This window comes from Xyrauchen texanus, chromosome 26, assembly GCF_025860055.1.
Source record: "Xyrauchen texanus isolate HMW12.3.18 chromosome 26, RBS_HiC_50CHRs, whole genome shotgun sequence".
NCBI lineage: Eukaryota > Metazoa > Chordata > Actinopteri > Cypriniformes > Catostomidae > Xyrauchen > Xyrauchen texanus.
In genome coordinates, this window is record NC_068301.1 from 42,493,298 (window position 1) to 42,514,524 (window position 21,227).

The 21,227-nt window shown below is 42.3% G+C and overlaps 5 pseudogenes; all 5 read right to left on the reverse strand.

The window, feature by feature from the left end:
• Nucleotides 1–4,185: 4,185 nt before the first annotated feature.
• On the reverse strand, nucleotides 4,186–4,304 carry LOC127620504 (uncharacterized; annotated as a pseudogene).
• A 627-nt stretch (nucleotides 4,305–4,931) lies between these two features.
• Nucleotides 4,932–5,050, reverse strand: LOC127620501 (uncharacterized; annotated as a pseudogene).
• Nucleotides 5,051–12,401: 7,351 nt separating this feature from the next.
• Nucleotides 12,402–12,520, reverse strand: LOC127620505 (uncharacterized; annotated as a pseudogene).
• Nucleotides 12,521–13,147: 627 nt separating this feature from the next.
• On the reverse strand, nucleotides 13,148–13,272 carry LOC127620511 (uncharacterized; annotated as a pseudogene).
• A 627-nt stretch (nucleotides 13,273–13,899) lies between these two features.
• On the reverse strand, nucleotides 13,900–14,018 carry LOC127620502 (uncharacterized; annotated as a pseudogene).
• Between the last annotated feature and the right edge of the window lie 7,209 nt (nucleotides 14,019–21,227).

Genomic DNA, 21,227 nt, shown 5'->3' on the forward strand with positions numbered 1-21,227 from the left:
CAATCAGGAGGAATTAAAAACTCTGATGGAAAATTGGCCTCGTACCACCTGTCAAATCTTGGGAAAAACATCTGTGGAACAGCACAAAATTATACTTTCTGACGAAATGCCCTTGAGATCTAGGGCTTATAGGGTCTCACCGTTCAAGAAGAAGATTATTGATGCACAAGTAGAACAAATGCTACGAGACTATATCATCGAGCCTTCTTTCTCTCCTTGGTCATCACCTGTAGTCCTCGTCCCCAAACCTGATGGTTCCTACAGGTTCTGTGTGGATTATAGGAGGCTTAATAGTAAGACCGTACCTGACGCCTATCCAATGCCAATCATTCATGACATCTTAGAATCCATGGAAGGCGCCTCCTGGTTCAGCACACTGGATTTGCAGTCAGGGTACTGGCAGGTAGAAATGGAGGAAAGTAGTAAAGAGAAAACAGCCTTCATCACCTCTCAAGGTCTATTCCAGTTCCGCTCCATGCCATATGGATTACGGAATGCCGCTGCCACCTTCCAGAGGCTGATGGAGAAGGTCCTAGCAGAGTTGAGAGGGAAGTTTTGTTTCGTTTACATTGATGACATCATAATCTATTCAAGGTCTTTACCAGAACATGTACAACATCTGAACACCATTCTGCAAAGACTAAACCAAGCTTCACTACACTGAACATGAAGAAGTGTCACTTCTTTAAGAAGCAGCTGAAGTTTCTTGGACATATAGTCTCAGAGAAAGGAGTGGAGGTCGATCCTGAAAAGACCAGAGCGGTAGCTGAATATCCTCCTCCCAAAGACATTAAAGCCCTCCAACGCTTCTTGGGATTAGCCGGGTGGTACCACAAGTTCATTCCCCATTTTGCCGATATCACAGCTCCATTAAACAACCTGAAAAAGAAAGGAGTTAAGTGGGATTGGACTCCTGAGTGCCAAACCAGCCTGGAGACTATCAAACAAATATTACAAAACCCCCAGGATTGCTCCTTTACATTTCTCTCTCTCATACTTCTCTAATTCCATCTTCACCTCAACATATTTTTCCATACTGTATCCCTCCTCATCTTCAGCTCTGCTCAACTCTGCCTTCAACTTTTCTCTCAATAACCTCTCTTCCTTTCTCATCTTTTCTCGTCTTTTCTTGCTATGCCTAATACTAACTAGTTTTACTTTTTTCTATATCTCCTCCCATCTTTCCCCTATACTATCCTCTATCATATCTCTCTCCTTATATTCCTCTATCCTCTCGTTTTCCTTATCTAAAATGTCCCTAATCTGTTGCTCATATTCTTCCTCCTCAATATACTCTGCATTCATAATCCATATTCCTCCACCTACCTCCTCACTCCCTACTTTAATTTTAAACCTAACCCTATCATGATCACTTAAACTATTTTCCTGGTGTCTTATTCCATCTATATATCTAATTATTTCCCCTGCACTAACACTAAATCTATTCTACTCTGTTTTAAAATTCCATTCCTCATCTGTCTCCTAGTGAATTCTCTCTTCTCTGGGTTCTCATACCTCCACACATCTATCAGTCCTTTATCTCTCATCACCTCCATCAACATCATCCTCGATTTCTCCCATCTAAATTGTACCCCCTTCCCTACATCAAGCCTACTACATTTGATATTGAAGTCTCCTACTACAATACAACTCCCCTCAATTAACACTTTTAACACCTCTATAATTTCTCTCCTTTCTATTTCTATGTTTGGGACATATATATTGATTAATCTAAATTCTATCTTCTTATATTTGAACTCAATTACTATTATTCTCCCTATCTGATCCTTGTACACCTCTTTTATATCTTCTACACTATCTTTTTAATCATTATTGCTACCCCCTTGCATTCCTTGCCCCATTATTATAATATATGTCTCCCTTCCACTCCTCTCTCACCTCTCTCACCTTATCCTCATCCCAATTAGTTTCTTGTAAACAAATAATATTGCTTCGAAAAGTAAACAAGCACTACTTCATCTTCTTTCTTTCTCTTAAACCATTCACATTAATTGAAGTTACAGTGGCCATGAGAGCAAACAAACAAAGAAAAGTGTTCAAAAACATTCAACTAAAACAAACATCACATACCAGATTGCTGTTCTTTAATCTGTTCAGCTCTTTCTCTGTCCTTCTCCACCTTTCTCTTAGCACTCATTCTCTTGGTTGTCATCTTCACTTTTCTCAAAACCACTCCTCTCTTCTCCTCCCTCCTTACTCCTCCTCTGCTTGTTCTCGGGTCTTGAACTATTTCTTTCTTTTCCGCCACTCCATCTCTCTCCTTCTTGTCAGCTTCTTCTTCCTCCTCGCTTTCTCGGTCTGCTCCATTTCCTCTTCATCATTGTCATTCTCGCTCATACTTTCAGCCCTATGTCTCCATTCCATTTTATCTCCACCTTCGCTAGCTTCACCTTCACTCTTCATCTCACTCTCCACGCCATCGCCAATCTCTTTGTTCTGCTCCTCCATCGACTCATTTTCTCTCTTCTCACCATTATCTTCTTGTGCACTTTCCTCCACTCTCTCTTCTCCCCTTCGATCATCACACTCTCTTGCATAGTGTCCCTCCTTATTACATCTGAAGCATTTAAACTCAGGGCACTCTCTGAATATGTGGCCTGATTTAATACAGAGTCTACAGACACGCACTTGTCTATTATGAATGACACGAAAATATTCTGTGCCCCTCAATGTCTCAAACTTTGTTGAATATGGAAGTGAACGAACTTGCTCAGTGGAGCGTACCTTAAGAAATCTTGTTCCATCTGCTGTCTCTGTTCCAGGCCATACCTGCCGTTTGATTGTTGAAAGTGGTTTTACTCCCCACTCCTCCAATTTATTGAATATCTTTTCGTCTTCTAGATACACCGGTAGATTGATGAAAGACACCACCATCTCGTTGTTAATAATGTCCTTGGCATGCACCATCGCTCCTTTTATTCTCACCCCATCCATTAGTTTGCTCTTTGCATCTTTGTCTTTCATTGTGAGTTCATAAATCCTTTCGCTTCTCACTCTGCATCCCATCACTTCTCCACATTGCTCCTTCGCTCCCTTCAATAACTCCATCATGGAAATATTCTCAGTTCCTTCCACCTCCACCTCCACTGTTAGCTCTTTGCAGTATTTCACTCTCTGGTTTTCACTCACTTCTCTGCAGTTCTTCCCACTCTCTTGTTGTTCACTTCCTGTATCTTTTCTTGTTCCATGTCCTTTCTCGTTGTCATTTCTCTTTCTTTTGTCATTCACGGTTTGCCAAACTTTGTCTTTACTTCTCTCCTCTCCTTCATTGTTTGTGTCCATTGCCTGTCTCATCGTTGTTTGTTCAATCTTCTTATTCATTAGCCATGCTATCCATCCGTAATATAAATCTCACAATGGTCCCCTAACAGCAAAGCTGTTGGGGAAAAGCAACTGAAAAGAAAAGTAACTATTCAAGAAAGAAAAAATCTGTACAAAAGCAGTATTATATAAAGAAATTCTCCAAAAAACACTCTCCTGTTGTTTTGTTACTTCCTGGACTGTACCACTATGAGCATGCACAGGGTGGTATGGCCGTAGCTTAAAGCTGTGGCTACCAGCAGGCCATTTAAAGCAAGCGCACTGCACACATCCTTACGCTGCTCTCCCATCATTAAAATATGTCTTGTACTGCAGCTCTAAAAAAGAGACAACAGGCCCTTTCCTCTCAGACATTGTCTATTTTTATTTATTTCTCTTTTTGAAAAAGTAAGTGCCTCCTCTCTATTCATTCAATTTCACAGGAGTCGTCCACAATACCTTTTTCTGCATACCTGTGTCATAGCATCCATGTGGTTTGCTAAAAGAGGGCCTACTCAGCTGTACAATTATATGCTTAACACGTAATAATAAGCCAGTGGCCAAAGAAAACTCTTCTCTACTTAAAAAATGACCTCAGGAAGCTTTCTTTCGGATGTGTCCACCACATTTTGGAAGCACTGCACTTTGTTCTTTCCTACTCTGTATGTTGCAGTCAAGAAAGAGCAAAAAAAACAAACCCTCTACTGCTTTCTGTAGGAGGCAAGATAAATGAGCAGGCTGTCCTTTGCCACAGAGAAAGCTAAATGAAAGAAAATAAATCAAACAACCAATTTCCAAGGATAATAAATAAATCCCAGTTGAGCCAGGGGAGTGTATGAGTTAAAACAAACAAGGAGAAGCAAAAGCTTACAGCACCTGGTATTTCCAGAAAGTCTCCCATGCAAGTACTAACCAGGTCCAGCCCTGTTTGGCTTCCGGGATCAGACGAGTTCGGGCCTGCACAGGGTGGTATGGCCATAAGCAACAGCTGCAGCTACCAGCAGGCCATTTAAAGAAAGCGCACTGCACGCATCCTTATGCTGCTCTCCCATCATTAAATTATGTCTTGTACTGCAGCTCTAAATAAGAGACAACAGGCCCTTTCCTCTCAGACATTGTCTATTTTTATTTATTTCTCTTTTTGAAAAGGTAAGTGCCTCCTCTCTATTCATTCAATTTCACAGGAGTCATCCACAATACCTTCATCTGCATACCTGTGTCATAGCATCCATATGGTTTGCTAAAAGAGGGCATACTCAGCTGCACAATTATATGCTTAACACGTAATAATAAGCCAGTGGCCAAAGAAAAGTCTTCTCTACTTAAAAAATGACCTCAGGACGCTTTCTTTCGGATGTGTCCACCACATTTTGGAAGCACTGCACTTTGTTTGTTCTTTCCTACTCTGTATGTTGCAGTCAAGAAAGAGCAAAAAAAACAAACACTCTACTACTTTCTGTAGGAGGCAAGATAAATGAGCAGGCTGTCCTTTGCCACAGAGAAAGCTAAATGAAAGAAAATCAATCAAACAACCAATTTCCAAGGATAATAAATAAATCCCAGTTGAGCTAGGGAGAGTGTATGAGTTAAAACAAACAAGGAGAAGCAAAAGCTTAAAGCACCTGGTATTTCCAGGAAGTCTCCCATGCAAGTACTAACCAGGCCCAGCCCTGTTTGGCTTCCGGGATCAGACGAGTTCGGGCCTGCACAGGGTGGTATGGCCATAAGCAACAGCTGCAGCTAACAGCAGGATATTTAAAGAAAGCGCACTGCACGCATCCTTATGCTGCTCTCCCATCATTAAAATATGTCTTGTACTGCAGCTCTAAAAAAGAGACAATAGGCCCTTTCCTCTCAGACATTGTCTATTTTTATTTATTTCTCTTTTTGAAAAGGTAAGTGCCTCCTCTCTATTCATTCAATTTCACAGGATTCGTCCACAATACCTTTTTCTGCATACCTGTGCCATAGCATCCATGTGGTTTGCTAAAAGAGGGCATACTCAGCTGCACAATTAAATGCTTAACACGTAATAATAAGCCAGTGGCCAAAGAAAACTCTTCTCTACTTCAAAAATGACCTCAGGACGCTTTCTTTTGGATGTGTCCACCACATTTTGGAAGCACTGCACTTTGTTTGTTCTTTCCTACTCTGTATGTTGCAGTCAAGAAAGAGCAAAAAAAACAAACCCTCTACTGCTTTCTGTAGGAGGCAAGATAAATGAGCAGGCTGTTCTTTGCCACAGAGAAAGCTTGTAGCGTGGCCACATAAGGGGATGTTTTATATATAAGGTTCTTGACATAAAACTAATTATGTTTGTCATTTATGCCTATTAGTTATATTGCTTTCCCCTGTATTCCTGTTATTCCCTCAGCTGTTGTGTGTTTATCCCCATCTCTGTTCACGCGAGATCTTCGCGTGGTTTTGTGTTACGTGTTTTCCTGCCACGTAAACAGGAAATACTTTCACTTTCTATTTAAGGAACCGCTATGCCGGTTTTCGGGCTCATTTGCGAGTACGCACATCTACAAACCCGTTCATTCACAAATTGGATTACGCTGGTGACTGTACTGGGAGCGCTGAGACGCCGTTCCTCCTGGAGGTTATTCGTTTGGCTCGCAGCCAGGATTACTTTTTATCAGAGGACATTGGTCAGTCATCACTTCATCACTTCATCACTTGGTCGTGCTCACGGACTATCAAACTTCCAGGTGAGGCTGATCTGAACACTGTATATAACTCTGTGCCCTCTGGACTTCACTTTTACATGTATATACACCACACCTTGATTGTTATTGTTGTAAATATTATTGGTTTGTTAATACACTTGGGTTTATTGATTTTTCATCAGTGTTGATATATTTATTTTCTCTACTCCTATACCTATCTTTAGAAACGGTACGGTTGATCCCAAAATAGTGTAAACTCCACTTTAAGATTTTGGGGAGTGTTACATAGTGGTGGCCCGTACAGGGAACTACGTGCTGTTTCTATTTGTTGATAGTGTTTTTTGTGTTCATAGATATGGAAGACATGACACAAGCAAATGGTGGAATAATGAATGTAAATACTGATGAAATTGAGAATGAAGTAAATGAGTTAAGGTGTAGCTCTGAGGAAACTGAGGATGCTGATTTCACTGCGGGACCGTTTGTTACCAGACGTAACCCGACAGATGAAATAGCATCTGTTTTGAGTTCAGTGTATAATTCTGATGATGATGATGATGATGATGAAAGAGAAGTACTGAATATAAATGTTGTACAGACAATGCAAATGGAGATTGATAAACTCAAGGTGGATTTATTGGCTCTTAATGCAAAAATACAACATAATGAACAGGAATTACAACAGTCTGTAGATAGTTCCCTTAATAGGGAAACTAGTTTCCGGGAGGCAGTGGATGCTGGCTTAGCAGACTTAGAAGTTCACTTCCAGAGGTCTATAGAGAAGTTGGAGAGAGCGGTGGTTGATTGTTTCCTGCGGAGAGATGCAAGATGGGAAAATCAAATGAAAAAAATAAGATTCACCAGTACCCCATCTCGATCTCAAGTACAGACTTTTTACCCTGCCTCTTCCCCATCTACAGTTAATGCCTTGAAAACTCCCGTACCAGCAACAAGACTTAAAGTCCCCCCTGTTAACAGAGGCAATGCTACCTATGACATCACTGCTGGAGCACAAGTATCTAACCTGGCTCACCCTTCATGTATGCCCAGTATGTCATCTTTCTGTGGGAAACCCCCTATCCGTTTGGAATTTCCTTCCTTTGGGGAGTCTAGCGAGACATCCGACGTACTCCATTTCATCGAACAGGTCGAAAATTATCTGGCCATTAGACCCCTGCCTAGTGTGGAGCTCGTTGACACCCTGAGTACCGTGCTCAAAGGACCCGCTCAGAGTTGGTGGAAGGCTGAAAAAAACAAGATCAATGATTGGCAGTCTTTCAAAAATGCTTTTATGTCTGCATTTCTCCCAGAGGATTACCTCACGGAAGTGGAAGACAAGTTGAGATCACTGGTGCAGCAACCCAATCAGCGTTTGAGAGATTTCAGCCTATGATTACCGAGCCCTCTGCCTCAAATGGAAGCCGGCCATCACAGAAGAGGAAATGGTGAGTCAGTATTCTCAATAACATCAACCCAAGGGTTGCGGGCTGTCTGAGAGGGACGGTGAAATCAGTGGAACAGCTGGTGAAGGTGGGATCTATGGTGGAGAAGGACTGGATGGGAGCAAAAGATTACTGGTAGAAAGTGGGAAAATTGAACAGCAAAGAAACAACAAATAAAAGACCACCTGAACGCCATACCTCTAAAAATCTAGCAGGAGTATCCATTGCTCAACTCCACCCAATGACATCCCTTCTAGTAGTGCCAATAACAATAAAAGGACAAGAGGTGAAGGCGGTGCTGGATACAGGGAGCTCATACACCCTTATGCAGGAAAGCCTGTGGAGACAGTTAGGAGGTGAAGCGAAACCTGACCCTTCAGCCCCTCTTCAACGGTTCATTATGGCTGATGGAAAAATGCACCAGGCGATCAACAGGAAAACAGTCTGTTATGAGTGGCATGACAGGATATGCAGGTTGGACACCTATATTATGAAGGATGCTCACCTGGCCTTTCCCCTTATAGCTGGTCTGGACTTCCTAAGAACCGCTGAAGCCATAGTGGATGTTGGACAATGGAGATATGGACTGAAAATAGGCAAAGGGTATATATATCATTCATTTCTAACTGCACTTCTAAATCCTGTATTCTCTTCACGTCTGATGGGTGAAAACATAGGCACGACCGCTGCAGTGAGTCTCTATTATGCCTTACCTCCAACCTGGAATTCAGCCACATATGACTTACCCACACAAATTGTTCCCAGCTGGGACTCTGACAATCAGGAAGAATTAAAAAAGCTGATGGAAAATTGGCCTCATACCACCTCTCAAGTCCTGGGAAAAACATCTGTGGAACAACACAAAATTATACTTTCTGACGAAATGCCCTTGAGATCCAGAGCTTATAGGGTCTCACCCTTCAAGAAGAAGATTATCGATGAGCAGGCAGAACAAATGCTACGAGACCATATCATCGAGCCTTCTTTCTCTCCGTGGTCATCACCTGTTGTCCTGGTCCCCAAACCTGATGGTTCCTACAGGTTCTGTGTGGACTATAGGAGGCTTAATAGTAAGACCATACCTGATGCTTATCCAATGCCTATAATCCACGACATCTTAGAATCCATGGAAGGCGCCTCCTGGTTCAGCACATTGGATTTGCAGGCAGGGTACTGGCAGGTTGAAATGGAGGAAGGTAGTAAAGCCAAAACAGCCTTCATCACCTCCCAAGGTCTATTCCCGTTCCGCTCCATGCCTTATGGATTACGGAATGCTGCTGCCACCGTCCAGAGGCTGATGGAGAAGGTCCTAGCAGAGTTGAGAGGGAAGTTTTGTTTCGTGTACATTGATGACATCATAATCTACTCAAGGTCTTTATCAGAACATGTACAACATCTGAACACCATCCTGCAACGACTAAACCAAGCATCACTTACTCTGAACATGAAGAAGTGTCACTTCTTTAAGAAGCAGCTGAAGTTTCTTGGACATATAGTCTCAGAGAAAGGAGTGGAGGTCGATCCTGAAAAGACCAGAGCGGTAGCTGAATATCCTCCTCCCAAAGACATTAAAGCCCTCCAACGCTTCTTGGGATTAGCCGGGTGGTACCACAAGTTCATTCCCCATTTTGCCGATATCACAGCTCCATTAAACAACCTGAAAAAGAAAGGAGTTAAGTGGGATTGGACTCCTGAGTGCCAAACCAGCCTGGAGACTATCAAACAAATATTACAAAACCCCCAGGATTGCTCCTTTACATTTCTCTCTCTCATACTTCTCTAATTCCATCTTCACCTCAACATATTTTTCCATACTGTATCCCTCCTCATCTTCAGCTCTGCTCAACTCTGCCTTCAACTTTTCTCTCAATAACCTCTCTTCCTTTCTCATCTTTTCTCGTCTTTTCTTGCTATGCCTAATACTAACTAGTTTTACTTTTTTCTATATCTCCTCCCATCTTTCCCCTATACTATCCTCTATCATATCTCTCTCCTTATATTCCTCTATCCTCTCGTTTTCCTTATCTAAAATGTCCCTAATCTGTTGCTCATATTCTTCCTCCTCAATATACTCTGCATTCATAATCCATATTCCTCCACCTACCTCCTCACTCCCTACTTTAATTTTAAACCTAACCCTATCATGATCACTTAAACTATTTTCCTGGTGTCTTATTCCATCTATATATCTAATTATTTCCCCTGCACTAACACTAAATCTATTCTACTCTGTTTTAAAATTCCATTCCTCATCTGTCTCCTAGTGAATTCTCTCTTCTCTGGGTTCTCATACCTCCACACATCTATCAGTCCTTTATCTCTCATCACCTCCATCAACATCATCCTCGATTTCTCCCATCTAAATTGTACCCCCTTCCCTACATCAAGCCTACTACATTTGATATTGAAGTCTCCTACTACAATACAACTCCCCTCAATTAACACTTTTAACACCTCTATAATTTCTCTCCTTTCTATTTCTATGTTTGGGACATATATATTGATTAATCTAAATTCTATCTTCTTATATTTGAACTCAATTACTATTATTCTCCCTATCTGATCCTTGTACACCTCTTTTATATCTTCTACACTATCTTTTTAATCATTATTGCTACCCCCTTGCATTCCTTGCCCCATTATTATAATATATGTCTCCCTTCCACTCCTCTCTCACCTCTCTCACCTTATCCTCATCCCAATTAGTTTCTTGTAAACAAATAATATTGCTTCGAAAAGTAAACAAGCACTACTTCATCTTCTTTCTTTCTCTTAAACCATTCACATTAATTGAAGTTACAGTGGCCATGAGAGCAAACAAACAAAGAAAAGTGTTCAAAAACATTCAACTAAAACAAACATCACATACCAGATTGCTGTTCTTTAATCTGTTCAGCTCTTTCTCTGTCCTTCTCCACCTTTCTCTTAGCACTCATTCTCTTGGTTGTCATCTTCACTTTTCTCAAAACCACTCCTCTCTTCTCCTCCCTCCTTACTCCTCCTCTGCTTGTTCTCGGGTCTTGAACTATTTCTTTCTTTTCCGCCACTCCATCTCTCTCCTTCTTGTCAGCTTCTTCTTCCTCCTCGCTTTCTCCGGTCTGCTCCATTTCCTCTTCATCATTGTCATTCTCGCTCATACTTTCAGCCCTATGTCTCCATTCCATTTTATCTCCACCTTCGCTAGCTTCACCTTCACTCTTCATCTCACTCTCCACGTCATCGCCAATCTCTTTGTTCTGCTCCTCCATCGACTCATTTTCTCTCTTCTCACCATTATCTTCTTGTGCACTTTCCTCCACTCTCTCTTCTCCCCTTCGATCATCACACTCTCTTGCATAGTGTCCCTCCTTATTACATCTGAAGCATTTAAACTCAGGGCACTCTCTGAATATGTGGCCTGATTTAATACAGAGTCTACAGACACGCACTTGTCTATTATGAATGACTCGAAAATATTCTGTGCCCCTCAATGTCTCAAACTTTGTTGAATATGGAAGTGAACGAACTTGCTCAGTGAAGCGTACCTTAAGAAATCTTGTTCCATCTGCTGTCTCTGTTCCAGGCCATACCTGCCGTTTGATTGTTGAAAGTGGTTTTACTCCCCACTCCTCCAATTTATTGAATATCTTTTCGTCTTCTAGATACACCGGTAGATTGATGAAAGACACCACCATCTCGTTGTTAATAATGTCCTTGGCATGCACCATCGCTCCTTTTATTCTCACCCCATCCATTAGTTTGCTCTTTGCATCTTTGTCTTTCATTGTGAGTTCATAAATCCTTTCGCTTCTCACTCTGCATCCCATCACTTCTCCACATTGCTCCTTCGCTCCCTTCAATAACTCCATCATGGAAATATTCTCAGTTCCTTCCACCTCCACCTCCACTGTTAGCTCTTTGCAGTATTTCACTCTCTGGTTTTCACTCACTTCTCTGCAGTTCTTCCCACTCTCTTGTTGTTCACTTCCTGTATCTTTTCTTGTTCCATGTCCTTTCTCGTTGTCATTTCTCTTTCTTTTGTCATTCACGGTTTGCCAAACTTTGTCTTTACTTCTCTCCTCTCCTTCATTGTTTGTGTCCATTGCCTGTCTCATCGTTGTTTGTTCAATCTTCTTATTCATTAGCCATGCTATCCATCCGTAATATAAATCTCACAATGGTCCCCCTAACAGCAAAGCTGTTGGGGGAAAAGCAACTGAAAAGAAAAGTAACTATTCAAGAAAGAAAAAATCTGTACAAAAGCAGTATTATATAAAGAAATTCTCCAAAAAAACACTCTCCTGTTGTTTTGTTACTTCCTGGACTGTACCACTATGAGCATGCACAGGGTGGTATGGCCGTAAGCGAAAGCTGTGGCTACCAGCAGGCCATTTAAAGCAAGCGCACTGCACACATCCTTACGCTGCTCTCCCATCATTAAAATATGTCTTGTACTGCAGCTCTAAAAAAGAGACAACAGGCCCTTTCCTCTCAGACATTGTCTATTTTTATTTATTTCTCTTTTTGAAAAGGTAAGTGCCTCCTCTCTATTCATTCAATTTCACAGGAGTCGTCCACAATACCTTTTTCTGCATACCTGTGTCATAGCATCCATGTGGTTTGCTAAAAGAGGGCCTACTCAGCTGTACAGTTATATGCTTAACACGTAATAATAAGCCAGTGGCCAAAGAAAACTCTTCTCTACTTAAAAAATGACCTCAGGACGCTTTCTTTCGGATGTGTCCACCACATTTTGGAAGCACTGCACTTTGTTCTTTCCTACTCTGTATGTTGCAGTCAAGAAAGAGCAAAAAAAACAAACCCTCTACTGCTTTCTGTAGGAGGCAAGATAAATGAGCAGGCTGTCCTTTGCCACAGAGAAAGCTAAATGAAAGAAAATCAATCAAACAACCAATTTCCAAGGATAATAAATAAATCCCAGTTGAGCCAGGGGGGAGTGTATGAGTTAAAACAAACAAGGAGAAGCAAAAGCTTACAGCACCTGGTATTTCCAGAAAGTCTCCCATGCAAGTACTAACCAGGTCCAGCCCTGTTTGGCTTCCGGGATCAGACGAGTTCGGGCCTGCACAGGGTGGTATGGCCATAAGCAACAGCTGCAGCTACCAGCAGGCCATTTAAAGAAAGTGCACTGCACGCATCCTTATGCTGCTCTCCCATCATTAAATTATGTCTTGTACTGCAGCTCTAAATAAGAGACAACAGGCCCTTTCCTCTCAGACATTGTCTATTTATATTTATTTCTCTTTTTGAAAAGGTAAGTGCCTCCTCTCTATTCATTCAATTTCACAGAAGTCGTCCACAATACCTTTTTCTGCATACCTGTGTCATAGCATCCATGTGGTTTGCTAAAAGAGGGCATACTCAGCTGCACAATTATATGCTTAACACGTAATAATAAGCCAGTGACCAAAGAAAAGTCTTCTCTACTTAAAAAATGACCTCAGGACGCTTTCTTTTGGATGTGTCCACCACATTTTGGAAGCACTGCACTTTGTTTGTTCTTTCCTACTCTGTATGTTGCAGTTAAGAAAGAGCAAAAAAACAAACCCTCTATTGCTTTCTGTAGGAGGCAAGATAAATGAGCAGGTTGTCCTTTGCCAAAGAGAAAGCTAAATGAAAGTAAATCAATCATACAACCAATTTCCAAGGATAATAAATAAATCCCAGTTGAGCCATGAGGGAGTGTATGAGTTAAAACAAACAAGTAGAAGCAAAAGCTTACAGCACCTGGTATTCCCAGGAAGTCTCCCATCCAAGTGCTAACCAGGCCCAGCCCTAGCCCTGTTTGGCGTCCGAGATCAGACGAGTTCGGGCCTGCACAGGGTGGTATGGCCGTAAGCAACAGCTGCAGCTACCAGCAGGCCATTTAAAGAAAGCGCACTGCACGCATCCTTATGCTGCTCTCCCATCATTAAAATATGTCTTGTACTGCAGCTCTAAAAAAGAGACAACAGGCCCTTTCCTCTCAGACATTGTCTATTTTTATTTATTTCTCTTTTTGAAAAGGTAAGTGCCTCCTCTCTATTCATTCAATTTCACAGGAGTCGTCCACAATACCTTCATCTGCATACCTGTGTCATAGCATCCATATGGTTTGCTAAAAGAGGGCATACTCAGCTGCACAATTATATGCTTAACACGTAATAATAAGCCAGTGGCCAAAGAAAAGTCTTCTCTACTTAAAAAATGACCTCAGGACGCTTTCTTTGGGATGTGTCCACCACATTTTGGAAGCACTGCACTTTGTTTGTTCTTTCCTACTCTGTATGTTGCAGTCAAGAAAGAGCAAAAAAAACAAACACTCTACTACTTTCTGTAGGAGGCAAGATAAATGAGCAGGCTGTCCTTTGCCACAGAGAAAGCTAAATGAAAGAAAATCAATCAAACAACCAATTTCCAAGGATAATAAATAAATCCCAGTTGAGCTAGGGAGAGTGTATGAGTTAAAACAAACAAGGAGAAGCAAAAGCTTAAAGCACCTGGTATTTCCAGGAAGTCTCCCATGCAAGTACTAACCAGGCCCAGCCCTGTTTGGCTTCCGGGATCAGACGAGTTCGGGCCTGCACAGGGTGGTATGGCCATAAGCAACAGCTGCAGCTAACAGCAGGCCATTTAAAGAAAGCGCACTGCACGCATCCTTATGCTGCTCTCCCATCATTAAAATATGTCTTGTACTGCAGCTCTAAAAAAGAGACAATAGGCCCTTTCCTCTCAGACATTGTCTATTTTTATTTATTTCTCTTTTTGAAAAGTAAGTGCCTCCTCTCTATTCATTCAATTTCACAGGATTCGTCCACAATACCTTTTTCTGCATACCTGTGTCATAGCATCCATGTGGTTTGCTAAAAGAGGGCATACTCAGCTGCACAATTAAATGCTTAACACGTAATAATAAGCCAGTGGCCAAAGAAAACTCTTCTCTACTTCAAAAATGACCTCAGGACGCTTTCTTTCGGATGTGTCCACCACATTTTGGAAGCACTGCACTTTGTTTGTTCTTTCCTACTCTGTATGTTGCAGTCAAGAAAGAGCAAAAAAAAACAAACCCTCTACTGCTTTCTGTAGGAGGCAAGATAAATGAGCAGGCTGTTCTTTGCCACAGAGAAAGCTTGTAGCGTGGCCACATAAGGGGATGTTTTATATATAAGGTTCTTGACATAAAACTAATTATGTTTGTCATTTATGCCTATTAGTTATATTGCTTTCCCCTGTATTCCTGTTATTCCCTCAGCTGTTGTGTGTTTATCCCCATCTCTGTTCACGCGAGATCTTCGCTTGGTTTTGTGTTACGTGTTTTCCTGCCACGTAAACAGGAAATACTTTCACTTTCTATTTAAGGAACCGCTATGCCGGTTTTCGGGGCTCATTTGCGAGTACGCACATCTACAAACCCGTTCATTCACAAATTGGATTACGCTGGTGACTGTACTGGGAGCGCTGAGACGCCGTTCCTCCTGGAGGTTATTCGTTTGGCTCGCAGCCAGGATTACTTTTTATCAGAGGACATTGGTCAGTCATCACTTCATCACTTCATCACTTGGTCGTGCTCACGGACTATCAAACTTCCAGGTGAGGCTGATCTGAACACTGTATATAACTCTGTGCCCTCTGGACTTCACTTTTACATGTATATACACCACACCTTGATTGTTATTGTTGTAAATATTATTGGTTTGTTAATACACTTGGGTTTATTGATTTTTCATCAGTGTTGATATATTTATTTTCTCTACTCCTATACCTATCTTTAGAAACGGTACGGTTGATCCCAAAATAGTGTAAACTCCACTTTAAGATTTTGGGGAGTGTTACATAGTGGTGGCCCGTACAGGGAACTACGTGCTGTTTCTATTTGTTGATAGTGTTTTTTTGTGTTCATAGATATGGAAGACATGACACAAGCAAATGGTGGAATAATGAATGTAAATACTGATGAAATTGAGAATGAAGTAAATGAGTTAAGGTGTAGCTCTGAGGAAACTGAGGATGCTGATTTCACTGCGGGACCGTTTGTTACCAGACGTAACCCGACAGATGAAATAGCATCTGTTTTGAGTTCAGTGTATAATTCTGATGATGATGATGATGATGATGAAAGAGAAGTACTGAATATAAATGTTGTACAGACAATGCAAATGGAGATTGATAAACTCAAGGTGGATTTATTGGCTCTTAATGCAAAAATACAACATAATGAACAGGAATTACAACAGTCTGTAGATAGTTCCTTAATAGGGAAACTAGTTTCTGGGAGGCAGTGGATGCTGGCTTAGCAGACTTAGAAGTTCACTTCCAGAGGTCTATAGAGAAGTTTGAGAGAGCGGTGGTTGATTGTTTCCTCGTGGAGAGATGCAAGATGGGAAAATCAAATGAAAAAAATAAGATTCACCAGTACCCCATCTCGATCTCAAGTACAGACTTTTTACCCTGCCTCTTCCCCATCTACAGTTAATGCCTTGAAAACTCCCGTACCAGCAACAAGACTTAAAGTCCCCCTGTTAACAGAGGCAATGCTACCTATGACATCACTGCTGGAGCACAAGTATCTAACCTGGCTCACCCTTCATGTATGCCCAGTATGTCATCTTTCTGTGGGAAACCCCTATCCGTTTGGAATTTCCTTCCTTTGGGGAGTCTAGCGAGACATCCGACGTACTCCATTTCATCGAACAGGTCGAAAATTATCTGGCCATTAGACCCCTGCCTAGTGTGGAGCTCGTTGACACCCTGAGTACCGTGCTCAAAGGACCCGCTCAGAGTTGGTGGAAGGCTGAAAAAAACAAGATCAATGATTGGCAGTCTTTCAAAAATGCTTTTATGTCTGCATTTCTCCCAGAGGATTACCTCACGGAAGTGGAAGACAAGTTGAGATCACTGGTGCAGCAACCCAATCAGCGTTTGAGAGATTTCGCCTATGATTACCGAGCCCTCTGCCTCAAATGGAAGCCGGCCATCACAGAAGAGGAAATGGTGAGCCGTATTCTCAATAACATCAACCCAAGGGTTGCGGGCTGTCTGAGAGGGACGGTGAAATCAGTGGAACAGCTGGTGAAGGTGGGATCTATGGTGGAGAAGGACTGGATGGGAGCAAAAGATTACTGGCAGAAAGTGGGAAAATTGAACAGCAAAGAAACAACAAATAAAAGACCACCTGAACGCCATACCTCTAAAAATCTAGCAGGAGTATCCATTGCTCAACTCCACCCAATGACATCCCTTCTAGTAGTGCCAATAACAATAAAAGGACAAGAGGTGAAGGCGGTGCTGGATACAGGGAGCTCATACAACCTTATGCAGGAAAGCCTGTGGAGACAGTTAGGAGGTGAAGCGAAACCTGACCCTTCAGCCCCTCTTCAACGGTTCATTATGGCTGATGGAAAAATGCACCAGGCGATCAACAGGAAAACAGTCTGTTATGAGTGGCATGACAGGATATGCAGGTTGGACACCTATATTATGAAGGATGCTCACCTGGCCTTTCCCCTTATAGCTGGTCTGGACTTCCTAAGAACCGCTGAAGCCATAGTGGATGTTGGACAATGGAGATATGGACTGAAAATAGGCAAAGGGTATATATATCATTCATTTCTAACTGCACTTCTAAATCCTGTATTGTCTTCACGTCTGATGGGTGAAAACATAGGCACGACCGCTGCAGTGAGTCTCTATTATGCCTTACCTCCAACCTGGAATTCAGCCACATATGACTTACCCACACAAATTGTTCCCAGCTGGGACTCTGACAATCAGGAAGAATTAAAAAGCTGATGGAAAATTGGCCTCATACCACCTCTCAAGTCCTGGGAAAAACATCTGTGGAACAACACAAAATTATACTTTCTGACGAAATGCCCTTGAGATCCAGAGCTTATAGGGTCTCACCCTTCAAGAAGAAGATTATCGATGAGCAGGCAGAACAAATGCTACGAGACCATATCATCGAGCCTTCTTTCTCTCCGTGGTCATCACCAGTTGTCCTGGTCCCCAAACCTGATGTTTCCTACAGGTTCTGTGTGGACTATAGGAGGCTTAATAGTAAGACCATACCTGATGCTTATCCAATGCCTATAATCCACGACATCTTAGAATCCATGGAAGGCGCCTCCTGGTTCAGCACATTGGATTTGCAGTCAGGGTACTGGCAGGTTGAAATGGAGGAAGGTAGTAAAGCCAAAACAGCCTTCATCACCTCCCAAGGTCTATTCCCGTTCCGCTCCATGCCTTATGGATTACGGAATGCTGCTGCCACCGTCCAGAGGCTGATGGAGAAGGTCCTAGCAGAGTTGAGAGGGAAGTTTTGTTTCGTGTACATTGATGACATCATAATCTACTCAAGGTCTTTATCAGAACATGTACAACATCTGAACACCATCCTGCAACGACTAAACCAAGCATCACTTACTCTGAACATGAAGAAGTGTCACTTCTTTAAGAAGCAGCTGAAGTTTCTTGGACATATAGTCTCAGAGAAAGGAGTGGAGGTCGATCCTGAAAAGACCAGATTGGTTGCTGACTATCCTCCTCCCAAAGACATTAAAGCCCTCCAACGCTTCTTGGGATTAGCCGGGTGGTACCACAAGTTCATTCCCCATTTTGCCGACATCACAGCTCCATTAAACAATCTAAAAAAGAAAGGAGTGAAGTGGGATTGGACTCCTGAGTGTCAGACCAGCCTGGAGACGATCAAACAAATATTACAAAACCCCCCAGTATTGATGCAACCTGACCTCAACCAACCTTTCCAGGTTCATACAGATGCTAGTGATGTAGGCTTAGGAGCCATTATTACCCAGAAAACTCCTGAGGGGGAACGGGTAATAGCTTACGCATCACGAACATTGCGTGGACCCGAATTGAATTATTCAACGGCTGAAAAAGAGTGTCTAGCTGTAGTCTGGGCGGTGGAAAAATGGAGACATTACCTTGAAGGAAGACAGTTTGACGTTTACAGCGACCATGCTGCCTTAACTTGGGCCTTCAACAGCCCTAAAATCACCTCTGACCAGGTGGACTCTTAGGTTGCAGCAATTCAGCTTCCAAGTACATCACAGAAGAGGATGTCTGAACCTGGGACCAGATGCCTTGTCACGAGTCTGTGAAGCTCCTGAAAGTGAAGGTGTGCCCTGTCTAGCCATAATAAAACCAAAATGTGCCTCTGACATACCCCACACGTTACAGGAAATCTCACAAGCACAAAGGCATGACAATACGGTGTCTCTCCTCCAACTGGCCCAAAAAACCAGAAAGGTTCAGGATAACCAAATTACCTTTGAGGTCCATCAGGGGGGTGTTATATCGCCGGGTTCCTGTAAAGAACAATGGAAATAAATTCCAACTGGTTGTTCCTCAGGCATTAATTCCTGGTTTCTTGCACTACGTACACGATAACCCGCTGGGAGGACATCTGGGACGGCTGAAAACCTTACTGAGGCTCTTGGAGGTGGCGTGGTGGCCAACTGTCCGTAAGGATGTCTGGCAGTACGTAAAAGGATGTGAAACATGTCAAAAATATAAACATAAAAATACAAAACCCAGCGGTTTCTTACAGCATACGCAAGTTACGGAACCAGGTCACACTTGGGGGATGGATTTTATGGGACCTTTCCCGACCAGTAAGAAAAAAAACACTTACTTAATGGTGGTTGTTGATTATTACACCAAATGGGTAGAGTTGTTCCCCCTTCGAGATAGTAAGACCCCTAAGATTGTCAAAATTCTCAGGGAAGAGATCTTTACCCGATGGGGGGTCCCAAAATACATCATTTCTGACCGGGGAGCCCAATTCACCTACAATGTGCTCGCAGAGCTCTGCAAATCCTGGGGAAGTATTCAAAAACTTACTACCAGCTATCAACCTCAGACAAACCTGACGGAAAGAATTAACAGGACGTTAAAAACAATGATTGCGTCATATGTGGGACAAAATCATGAGAGATGGGACCAGTGGTTGCCTGAATTAAGATTTGCTATCAACACAGCACATCAAGAAACTACAGGGAGAACTCCGGCTGAATTAATGCTGGGCAGACAGCTACAAGGTCCACTAGAGAGGTTAATCCTCAAAAACCCCACTCCTGACCAAACCTCATATAACATAATTGAAAGACAGAACATCATGGCAGAGGAGGTAAAGCACCGAGTAGGGGTGCAACAATCTAGACAAGCTAGATACTATAATGCCCGACGGAAAGATGCGCAGTTTCAGCCGGGTGATCTAGTCTGGGTTAAAACTCACCCTCTCTCGTCTTCCTCAAATAAATACTCTGCTAAGCTAGCGCCCAAGTGGGAGGGACCAGCTGAAATAATAAAAAAAAATGGGGCCAATAAATTACACTGTTCGTTGGGGAGACCCATGTAAAACAGATATTTTAAATGTGGTTAACCTGAAACGCTGGTACGGACGATCTCCTCCTATGCCGATGGCTGGGGGGGATCTATGTAGCGTGGCCACATGTTTTATATATAAGGTTCTTGACATAAAACTAATTATGTTTGTCATTTATGCCTATTAGTTATATTGCTTTCCCCTGTATTCCTGTTATTCCCTCAGCTGTTGTGTGTTTATGGCCGTAAGCACCAGCTGCAGCTACCAGCAGGCCATTTAAAGAAAGCGCACTGCACGCATCCTTATGCTGCTCTCCCATCATTAAAATATGTCTTGTACTGCAGCTCTAAAAAAGAGACAACAGGACCTTTCCTCTCAGATATTGTCTATTTTTATTTATTTCTCTTTTTGAAAAGGTAAGTGCCTCCTCTCTATTCATTCAGTTTCACAGGAGTCGTCCACAATACATTTTTCGGCATACCTGTGTCATAGCATCCATGTGGTTTGCTAAAAGAGGGCATACTCAGCTGCACAATTATATGCTTAACATGTAATAATAAGCCAGTGGCCAAAGAAAACTCTTCTCTACTTAAAAAATGACCTCAGGACGCTTTCTTTCGGATGTGTCCACCACATTTTGGAAGCACTGCACTTTGTTTGTTCTTTCCTACTTTGTATGTTGCAGTCAAGAAAGAGCAAAAAAAAAAACAAACCCTCTACTGCTTTCTGTAGGAGGCAAGATAAATGAGCAGGCTGTCCTTTGCCACAGAGAAAGCTAAATGAAAGAAAATCAATCAAACAACCAATTTCCAAGGATAATAAATAAATCCCAGTTGAGCCAGGGGGGAGTGTATGAGTTAAAACAAACAAGGAGAAGCAAAAGCTTACAGCACCTGGTATTCCCAGGAAGTCTTCCCGGCAGCTTCCACATTAAATCTTTTAGAACACAACAAACATTTGGGGTAAGAACATCATAAAAAGCATTCAACATATTTTCATCTTTAAAATGCACATACAATCTTTCAATATATAATTCTGTTCCCCTTCTGTCGCTCTCTTACGTTGTGTCAGAGAACGACACTAGGGGTCTCTCTTGAGCGCCGATATTCACCTCTGTACTATGAAAAAAGGCCAATGAGAGTTGGCAGCCAGTATTTGCATGTCCGCCCCGGACATACGGGTATTTAAGCGGCGCAAATACGGGAGTTCATTCAGAAAATTTCTTCGAGCCGATGGTCGTGTTTGCAGTTTGCTGCGTGACTACACACCGAGTTCCTGCTATCCTCTGCTGCATGCTGTTGGATTCTACGGCGCACAACAGCGGCTTTCTCCTGGTTGCACGGCTGTGCACTTCCTGCCCCTGAGCGCATCGACAGTTGCAGATAGAAAGATCTCTCACGAGTCTTTCATTCATAAAAGAGTGATTTTATTTAAAAGAGTAATTTCCTCTAAAAGAGCAAAACACAGCGG